The sequence below is a fragment of the Cryptomeria japonica genome, chromosome 8, assembly GCF_030272615.1.
Source record: "Cryptomeria japonica chromosome 8, Sugi_1.0, whole genome shotgun sequence".
Lineage (NCBI taxonomy): Eukaryota > Viridiplantae > Streptophyta > Pinopsida > Cupressales > Cupressaceae > Cryptomeria > Cryptomeria japonica.
In genome coordinates, this window is record NC_081412.1 from 162,604,776 (window position 1) to 162,616,275 (window position 11,500).

Genomic DNA, 11,500 nt, shown 5'->3' on the forward strand with positions numbered 1-11,500 from the left:
TCAGACCGCATCTCATTTGGATCACTTATCGACAAGATATTGCTACCGATTTCCATGATAGTTTCTTGTTATCGGTCATTCCTTTGTTACCAGTTGCTTGAGACCTATTCTGGTGATCTATCAGAAACCATTCCGAAGCTTGCAGAGCCTTGGGCATTGATTTCAATATTCCTTGGCGCGTGACTGACTTTTTACGTTTCATCATTTCGATTTTCTAGAGGAATCTCTTGGCGGAGGCCGACCTTGTTCATTTTGCATGTTAGGTCATGTTCTTCGGGTTTTGATCCCTTTTGGGCTGACTGGATCCTTTGGATCGATATATATATATATTTGTAATCATGCTTTAAAATGGAATCAATGAGAATCAATCAGAGTATCAGATAGATAGACTGTGCATAGAAGATAGATCTTTCGATTCAAGGTTCCGATTGTGACCTATTCTACTAGGCCTCTGTACTGGTATGTTGTAACTCAGTTGTTACCGGTTGGATGTAATCAAATTTCATGCAATAAAACTATCTATTCTGCATTTCCTCCATCATATCTATGTGTTTCCACTGTGTTTACTCTTGCTGATTAGTCTGGATTGATTTCCTTGAGGTTTCTCCTCACCGGTGACTACTTCAAGTGGTATCAGAGCGAAGTTTCATTTCGGAGGTTGTGTGTCCTAATTTTTTGTTGTTGTTGTTGTTGTTGTTGTTGTTGTTTTTGTAGGGTGGTGGATTGTGGATTTGACTTTCAATTGCAGAGGACTAGTGTGAATCAATGATGTGAAGAGGAACTAGGAATGGTGGAGCGCGTGGGAATGCAAACCCTTCTGTGATGGAGATATTGCAAGGAATAAAAATCCAATTGGAAGCCGTGGAGACAGCCCAGAGAAGAGGACGACATATTGAAGATGTAAGTGAAGATATAAGAGAAGAAGCCTCGTTAGAACAAGTAAACCCATCGACAGTTGATACGGATGAAGAAAGGTTTTTAAGGGTTTTAAGTAGGGCTAACACCAAACCTCATTTTACCCCACCAAAATATGATGGGAAGTTAGATTTAGATGAATTGATGGATTGGATCTCAGAGATGGAGAATTATTTTGATTTTGAAAGCACTGCAGAAGAGAGGAAGGTGAATATGCCTGTACCCGGTTGAAATGTCATGCATCTCTTTGGTGGGAGAATTTTAAGACATGGGATCGTATGATTGCTAAGTTAAAATCAAAGTTTGTTTCAGTGAATTATCAAGTGGATTTGTTTCGAAAGTTGCAGAATTTGAGACAAAAGGAATCTAGTGTGAAGGAGTACACCGAAGCATTTTACAAAATGAACATTAGTTCTAGAACTGTTGATGATGAAGTTGAACAAATTTCAAGATATTTGAATGGATTGCAGATGTCTATACAAGATGAACTCAGTATGATCAAATTGGAGAGTGTTGAAGAGGCTTACCAGTATGCACTAAAGGCTAAAGATAAATTGAACAAAAGACATGAGCACAGACAAAGAGGTAGAGGTGGAAGGTTTACCAGAGGAAGATTTCAAGGAGGAAGAGGATATACCAGAGGAAGAGGAACCATTACAGATCAAAACAAGGACAAGGAAGTGAGAAAAGAAGGTAATTCATAGAGGAAGGATGATAGAAATTTCTACCGGAGGAGAGAACCAAATGGTTACCAAAATGAGATCTTTGGAAGACAAGACAAGAGGAAATTTAGAGGAAATTTATTTAAGTGTGGAGGAGAAGGACACCATGCATTTGAATGTAAGAAGACAAAGGCTGCTGAAAGAGAAGAAGTGGTGGAAGAAAAACCGAACGGATTAGACAATATGCTAGAAGATGGAGAACTGCTGATGATGAGGAGAGCTTTGTGTCATGCCGAAGGAGATGAAGAACCCTTGCAAAGGAAGAATTTGTTCAAGACCAGATGTAAGGTATCCAGTAAGTGTTGTAAAGTTGTTATTGATAGTGGTAGTTTAGATAATCTTGTTTCAGAAGAGATGGTGAATAAGTTGAAATTGGAGAGACTGAAACACCCTAAGCCTTATCAGATAGCATGGATTCAGGATGAACATAAGTTGTTAGTAAGTGAATAGTGTTTGGTAAAATTAAAAATTGGGAATTATCATGATGAAGTTTAGTGTGATATTATGCCTATGGATATTTGTCATCTTTTGTTGGGAAGACCTTGGCAGTTTGATAGACAGGCAATACATGATGGGAGAAAAAATACATACACTATCATGGCCAATGGGATAAAGCAAACCTTGTTACCTTTGGAAGAACCTTTGAAGAATAAAGTCTGTACAAATGCCATAATCTATTTAGTAGATGGAAGGAAATTCATGGATGGACTGAGACATGAGAATGTGTGTTTTGCCTTAATTCCTAAGAAGACTGAGAGACTGAAACCAAAAGAAGAGCACCCGTAAGAGATAAGAGATTTGCTGACATAATATGAATACATCATTTTAGATAATGTACTTGATGGATTGCCACCTACTAGAAGTATTAATCATTGCATAGATTTGATTCTGAGAGCTAGTTTGCCTAACAAAGCTGCACATTAGTTGACACCAACAGAGAATGAAGAACTGAATAGACAAGTGTAGGAGCTGTTGAAGAAAGGTTTGATCAGGGAGAGTTTGAGCCCTTGTGCAGTACCAACAATATTAGCACCTAAGAAGAATGGATAATGGAGGATGTGTACCGATTCAAGAGCAATAAACAAGATCACAGTGAAATACCAGTTTCCTTTGCCTAGGATGGATGACATAATGGACTGTTTGAGTGAAGCAAAATAATTTACAAAGATAGATTTGAAGAGTGGATATCATCAGATCAGGATCAGAGAAGGTGATGAGTGGAAGACAACATTTAAGACAAATGAAGGACTATATGAATGGTTGGTGATGCCTTTTGGATTGACTAATGCACCAAGTAATTTCATGAGGTTAATGAATGAGGTATTGAAGAAATTCTTGGGTAAGTTTGTTATTGTGTATTTGGATGACATTCTGATTTTTAGTAAAACAAAAGTGGAGCATTTGTTGTAGTTAAGACAAGTTTTAAAGAGGTTGAGAGAAGAAAAATTGTTGATCAATATCAAGGAGTGTACTTTCATGAAGGATGAGTTAATCTATTTAGGATTTGTGATATCTGAGGATGGTTTTAAGATGGAGCCTGAGAAAGTGAAAGCCAATGTTGAGTGGCCTACACCAAAAAGCATTGGGGAGGGAAGATCATTTCATGGGTTGGCTAGTTTTTATCAGAAGTTTATCAGAAATTTTAGTTTTGTTTGTAACCCTATGACTAAGACCATGAGAGGAGATAAGAAGGAATTCAAGGGGACCAACGGAGCAAACAAAAGTTTTGAATTTTTAAAGCAGAAAGTGGTTGAGTAACCTGTGTTAGCTTTATCAGATTTCAATAAGGTATTTCAAGTAGATTGTGATGTAAGTGGAACAACAATAGGAGCAGTCTTGAGTCAAGAAGGGAGAGCAGTAGCCTATTTTAGTGATAAATTGAATGATGCCCGGAAGAGATATTTAGTGTATGATCAGGAATTTTATGCCATAATTAAAGCCTTGAAGAAATGGAGACACTACTTGTTGCCTAAGGAGTTTGTGTTGTATACAGATCATCAAGCTTTGCAGTATTTGAACAATCAAAATAAGTTGAATCAGAGACATATGAGATGGGTAGAATTCTTGCAGAGTTACACCTTTTTGTTGAAGCATAGAAGTGGAAAATCTAACAAAGTTGTTGATGCATTGAATAGGAGAAGGAATTTGTGGACAGAGATGAGAGTGACAGTATTAGGTTTTGAAGATTTGAAGAACTTGTATGATGAAGACCCGGATTTTGCAAAACCTTGGAAAGCATGTAGAGAATCGATTATGGTTGATAGGAGAAAATAGTTGGATTATTTCATTCAGGATGGGATGTTATTCACTGGAGTTCAGTTGTGCATACCTAAGAGTTCCATGAGAGAACCTAATAAAAGAGAAACATATTGGAGGTTTAGACGGACAATTTGGCATTGACAAAACAGTTGCATTGGTGAGTGAGTAGTACTTTTGGCCCCAGATTCATAAGGATGTTAAGAGATATGTGCAGAGTTGTAGAGTTTGTCAAGTTGCAAAAGGTAGTAGTCAGAATGTGGGATTGTATAAACCTTTGACAGTATCGGTAAGACCTTGGGAGGATATAAGCATTGATTTTTTACTTGGATTGCCTAAGACACCGAGAGGGAATGATTTTATATATATGGTAGTGGATAGATTTTCAAAGATGGCTCATTTCATACATGGTAAGAAGACATTAGATGCATTACATGTAGCAGACCTATTTTTCAAGAAAGTGGTGAGATTGCATGGATTACCTAAGAGCATAGGTTTAGACAGAGACACTAAGTTTGTTGGCTATTTTTGGAGAACACTTTGGAAGAAGATGAATACAGATTTGAAGTTCAGTTCTACTTTTTATCCACAAACTAATGGACATACATAAGTTGTTAACCAGAGTTTGGGAAACTTGTTGAGATGTTTAGTGGGAGATAAAACTAGAAGTTGGGATTTGATCCTTGCACAAGTAGAGTTTGCCTATAACAATTCAGTGAATAGAAGTACCAGAAAAACACCTTTTGAGAAATTTACCAGAGTGCATCCTAGAGGAATAAAAGAATTGAGAGACACTAGAAGTGAAGACCAGAAGAGTTCAGAAGCAGAAGATTTTGCAGATCACATGGGAGCATTGCATATTTAGGTTAAACAACATTTGCAAGACATGAACAAAAAATATAAGAAGGCAGATGAGAAGAGGAGACATAAGGAATTTGAAGTTGGCAATGACATGATGGTATATTTGGGAAAAGAGAGATCCCTAGTTGGAACTTATAGTAAGTTGCAAATGAAGAAGTTTGGACCCTGTAAGATTTTGAGGAAGTTCAATTCTGGAAATGCATATGAAGTTGAGCTACCGGATAGTCTAAGTATTTCACCTATATTCAACATTGCATATCTTCATGAGTACCATGAACCAGAATTCAGTGAGGATAGTGTTGTAGACCTTGAGAAACAATTTCCCTAGAAGGAACCAGATCAGATTGAAGAGATTTTGGATAGTGGGATTGGGCATAGTACCCGTAACAGTCAGTACAAAGAATATCTTGTGAAGTGGAAGAGCGAACTGGTTGAAGATTGATCTTGGATTTATTAGGTAGAGGTAGACCACCTTGGTTTCCCTCTGGCCCCAGCAAAGTGAGAGGTTCACTTTTTCATTAACCTCGAATGTTTGATGCAGGTGCATCCTCAGTTCATAACAATCTTGCATCAACCAAAAACATTTTCCTTTATGTTTTGTTTTCTGTTTGCAGTTTCAGTTTTCCTTTCTGTGTGTCCCTGTTTTGGCTCACCAAATCATGTGGAGTTGGATTCTACTTGAAGACTTGATCCTATTTCTTTCTTTTAGACCACATCTCATTTGGATCACGTACCGATAAGATATCGCTACTGGTTTCCATGATAGTTTCTTGTTATCGATTGTTCCTTTGTTACCGGTTGCTTAAGACCTATTTTGGTGATCTACCGGAACCCATTTCGAAGCTTGCGGATCCCTAGGCCTTGATTTTGATGTTCCTTGGCATGTGGCCGACCTTCTACATTTCATTCTTTGGATTTTCTAGAGGAATATCTTGGCAGAGGCTGACCTTGTTCATTTGGCATGTTAGGTCTTGTTCTTCGGGTTTTGATCCCTTTTGGGCCAACTGGATCTTTTGGATCGATATATATATTTGTAATTATCCTTTAAAATGGAATCAATGAGAATCAATCAGAGTATTAGATAGATAGACTGTGCCTATAAGATAGAAAATTTGATTCAAGGTCCCAATTGTGACCTATTCTACCAAGCATGTGTGTCGGTATGTTGTAATCCAGTTGTTACTGGTTGGATGTAATCAAACTTCATGCAATAAAACTATATGTTCCACATTGCCTCCATCAAATCTGTGTGTTTCCATTGTGTTTACTCTTGTTGATTGGTCTGGATTGATCTCCTTGAGGTTCCTCATCACCGGTGACTTCTTTAATAAGTCTATCAAGCATGAAATAAAAGTCAACTCTAGTCAAAACAAGTCAAGTCAAGGGTGGACACTACAAACAATGCCACATCAATAGCACACATAACACCAAGGTTTTTGACGTGGAAAATCTATTTAAGGGAAAAACCATGGTGGTAACCTACTCATAATGAGATAATACCCTATTAGGAGTAAATGTGAATATTACAATGGGAATGCACATGCATTGAGCTACACTGCCTAGATCTCACTACTCAAAATAAGAAACCCAGAGAGGCTACAACCTTAAGGGAAGGCTCACTACCTTACAAGAAGTCTCATTGGCTTACAAAAATATTCGGACTACAATCCGAATCATATGAACTATTAAAATAGCAACTCCATATGCTTGAGTACAATTCCGATTAAGCTCACTATCAAATCTTCACTACAACACACTTCTTCGCATAACTTTGCACAACTTACCTGCTACTGAATGATTGATACAATATTCGCACATAGCATAATCACTTTCAATGATTATTACATTTATTTATAGAAACCCTTCAACCTATATTTCAAGGTCGGATAAACCCTCAATAGAAATTATAAAGAATATCCTCACACGCTACAACAATACATGCGGACCAAAACAATGTCGGCTAAGACATAGTCTGGATCCAAATAAATACTGCAAATGTGAAACACCTCCAACAATTATGCCTCGATCATCCACAACATGCTACAACCTTCAAGAATGTTGCATAACATGAAGAACATCACCAGACAAGGAAAATATTCAATAACGCACACAATATTCAATGCAGACTACCAATAAGCATAGAACACGATCTACAAACATTCACAAGCAATGTGAATTGCATCACAACCGCAACAACTCGGATCACCAGAATCTTCATCATCTCTCTATCGGAGCACAAGAAAATCAATATAACTGACTGTCAACTTGAAATATTTTCTTTTGGATATCCAAATCATGGAACAAACTAACTAAGGACACACATTAATGTCAAGAACACATTCCACTCATTCGCACTCAAAGATATAACAATTCTAGAGCAATATGGAGCACAAACTAGAATACCAAATAATACGAACAACTGCGTAGCATCCCAATACTGAATCTCATAACTCAATCAAATCATCATGTAGGCCTTTACAAATGGGAACGAACCATCTATAGACAACATACAAAAAACCCTTTAAACCGCATCAGTACATGTGCAATACCAACTCATCCAATCAAACTGCAATATTGGAATACACAGAAGACTTTCCAACAATCTCCTCATCAACAATCTCCACATATGTTGACATCAATGAAAACATATCAACCAATATCTAATATCTCTTATATATGAAACTAGATTATTTCCTTAAGAAATACCATTACGCATCTCATTAAGAATACTATCCATACATATATGCAAGATTATAACAACATACACTTATTTACTTTCAATAGGATTCCATAGTACCAACAGATACAAGGGACATATTATACTACAATAATATACACAACCTAATCGTTCAATCCCCTTTTTCAACATAGGATCTCATTCCTAACATAATGAACATTTCCACCACATGATAGTACGTCTTGTTATTACAAGATCATAGTTTCAACATCATCAAGTACTGATACATAAGAGTACATGGGACAATCACATAGTCTCTTTTGCTACATCACATCCTAATGCTTAAAAATACAAGTTACATAAATACATATTCATATCCACATTTACAAGTCAACATGATACAATATTATCTCTAATACATTGAAGCCAGATCCATAGAGAAACCAAATAATGAAGGATCATTGAGTCCATACCAATCTACAACTACTCATTCATTGCCATATCTCAAGGATAACTAACATTAAATATTAACATCTTTCAAATCAAGGCATACATGATCATTATCATATTCAGTACCATCCACAAGATATACACAAGACATTGCATTCATATCACTCAATCACTTAATTCCTTTCTAATCAAGAATTGCATACATAATTGAATATGCATTTGCAACAATCTCATCCAATACATCTCATTCTAAAATCAACCCGCTATAGGTCCTATTACACATGTTCTCAAGATACTGATAACATAGTCTTATTACAATTTACATCCTTCTTGTGTTACAAAACACATGATATCAATTCCAATTATACAGATTATGCTCCAAGATCCATCCACATGATGAGATAATATAAATCCATGTCCACGCACACAAGCATCCAATGAAGAGAATCTCAATGGAAGAAGGCATCAAACCATCTAATGATGTGGAACCAAATAGGAACCACCCCCTATGCTAGGAGATGACATGAGATTCCAACTCACACTCAAGACCTAGGCTGACACCTAACAACCAAGGGACTCAACATGACATCCACAAGATAACATCAATAATCAAAGATTGAATCACAACACATGGCTAAATCATAAATCAATAAAATTCCATAGGCATAGTCAACAACAAAGGCATAAGGATAATGGATACATGTAGGGAAGAGTGTCATCACATGGTATCCTCATGTGGAATCCACCTCAACCTTGGAGCCAAACAAGAGAGATTGGTCTACCACACTAATGGTCTTCCCAATCTAAGATCCCAAAACCACCTCCATGGGTCTATCCAATTGGGGCACAACAACAACACATTCTTTATCTTGATTATGTGAATTCCTAATTACCCAAACCCACTAATCAATTATTATTATTGTTATCACTTGCAATTAAACCATAAAATCTTCATGTGGTTCCATAGGTCTAGACCCCCACCTAGAGATCTATTGCTCATGACCTAGGTCCTACACATGCAAGAGCCCACTCTCCCAACCATGGACCATAACCTTAGGGTAAAACATACATCAAATAACATAAAAACAATATCATGAAGGCTCACGAAAGACATAAAGATAGTCTCAGCATCACTGATACAAACTGAAGCACAACATGAATCATACACCCAAATGAAAAGAAAAAGCCTCCACCAAATCAACGCAACAATGCATCAAAGCATAAACATGAGATCAAAGGATAAACCAAGAGAAATTACAATCCTCAACAATGAGTCAATAACATCCCACTGGAGCTCTCATAAACATTCCTCAACAATGAGGCATTTTTCCATCTATTGGAGCAACTCAACATATGGACAATATCCTCAATGGTAAGGAAAAATCCCTCTTATCGGAGCTCAAAAATAATTAAGCAAGATCACAAGACACCATAGACAACTTAGAGAAATTCAATACAATCTAAAAATACCTCTGGAGAATGCACAAATCCCAGAAAATCACTCACACAAGCTAAATCGACATTCCCTACACCTCTGGAGCAGTTCAACGCTACTAGTTCATTGTTTAGCACCCTTGGTACCTAGATTGATTTTTTTGGTTGATTCCCCAATGTTCTAGGTTGATTCCCCTGCGTTTTGGGTCCATTTGTCAACATTTTGGGTTGTTTAAGCAACGTTTTTTTTATAAAAGTACATAAAATCAAGTAAAACTTACAAATGAGGAAGGGACACTTGCCCAGGTCTTCACAGGAGCTCAAAATGACCCAAAAGCACACCCCAGAAGGTTCAAGAGATCAAAAAATCCTAAGGGAAACACAAGGTTAAGAAATTACATACTCATAGAGAGAAAGTATCATAAAAAAGACTCTCCAAAAGTACTCATTTTAACACCACATTTGCACATCAACAAGGGGAGACTCAATAACACTATAATAGCCACAAAGAAGAATTACTAAGGCTATCCCAAGCCCATACACACTCTCAGACCTTCCCAAATGGTCATTTGCCCAAAAATGCAAGTCACAGTGAAACAAGAATAACTCTTGACAAGCTACAGGAGACCCAAAGCTCTCAATTACAACATTGTAACAAGAGAGATGCAGAAAGCACAACAAAAAGGGAAAACTAACTCCATAAAAATTCAAGGGAGATAATCACCAAATCATTAAAGAGAAACACAAAATAAACACTTCCCGACAACCAATATTTTAAAATTTTGAAAACAACCAAAAGCAAATCTATTTTTCCAAAATCTGTTCCCAAACCCAAATTTAATCTTTTAAATATCAATTCTAATCTGCCAAGCAATCTTTAAACAACTCTAGAATACAATCATTGAACAGGAACAATGCAGAAAAGTTTTCTTTCTGGAAATCAAATGCGAAAGATGAAGAAGCCAACCTGGAAATCGCAATCCAACAAATGTAGATTTGAAGAAGAGAAAATCCAATAATCCAAGCAAGCCAATCTTCAATCCAAGCTCCCAATCGAATTCAGAATCCAAAATGCAAATCGAAATCCTCTAGATGGTTACTCAACAACATTCACAGAAAACTAAATAAATAAAAGTTAAACTCCAAACTATAGAGAAATTCCAACCTATCAGAAAATTTGGTAAAACATTATATTATACCTACCATGCATGGTTTCGAGGTAAATATTATTTAATTATATTATTTACTTACCCATTCAAAAATAACCAATCAAATACAAGGGTAGGTAAACTTAATATTATATCTATTTATACAAATAATATTAATGTATCAATATAATCAAAATAGATTATTAAACAATGATAAATTATTAAATAATAAATCAATAATAATTTACAATAAATAAATAATACAACTATATTAAATCCAATAAATTAATCTCAATAATCAAATAAATGAAAACAATAAATAGATAAATAATAAATAGATCATTAAACAATAAATCAAGTAAATCAAATAGATTAATTAAATTAATCTAAATTAAATAAATACAAACCTCAACAATAAATAATTATCCATTAATTAATTAACCAAATAAATAAACAATAGTCATACTATAGGATAAATTAATTCAAACATTAATAAATTACATTATCCCATTTGTAGACACCTAAAAATGGTCAACGCTTGCGGAATCATACTTTAACATTTGCGCATTGCCTTATTTTAGGGTTTTTGCGTCGCATTAACATTTCTCCTATGATTCACACTTGGTCTTTATCATTTGCGAGCATCGAGTCATTCTTCTGCATTCTTCAGTTGTCTCGCTCTCAAATTCGGTCTTGTTGACAACAATCTTTAGTCATTGATTTTGGTCAATCTTATCCTATCGCATCAATGTGCGTGCTTATTTGTCATCATTTTGGACATCATCAATCCTAATTAGGGTTTTGTCCTCTTATCAATCTTATCATCACACGATCGATTTGTCATCGATCGTTATCCTCTTTTTCAATTTTGTCGTTTTGCGGTCTATTTGTCATCGATCGTCGATCGTTGTCCTCTTTTCAATCTTGTCGTTTTGTGATCGATTTGTCATCGATCGTTGTCATTTTCAATCTTATCATCATGTGATCGATTTGTCATCGATCGTTGTCGTTTTCAATCTTGTCATCTTGCGATCGAT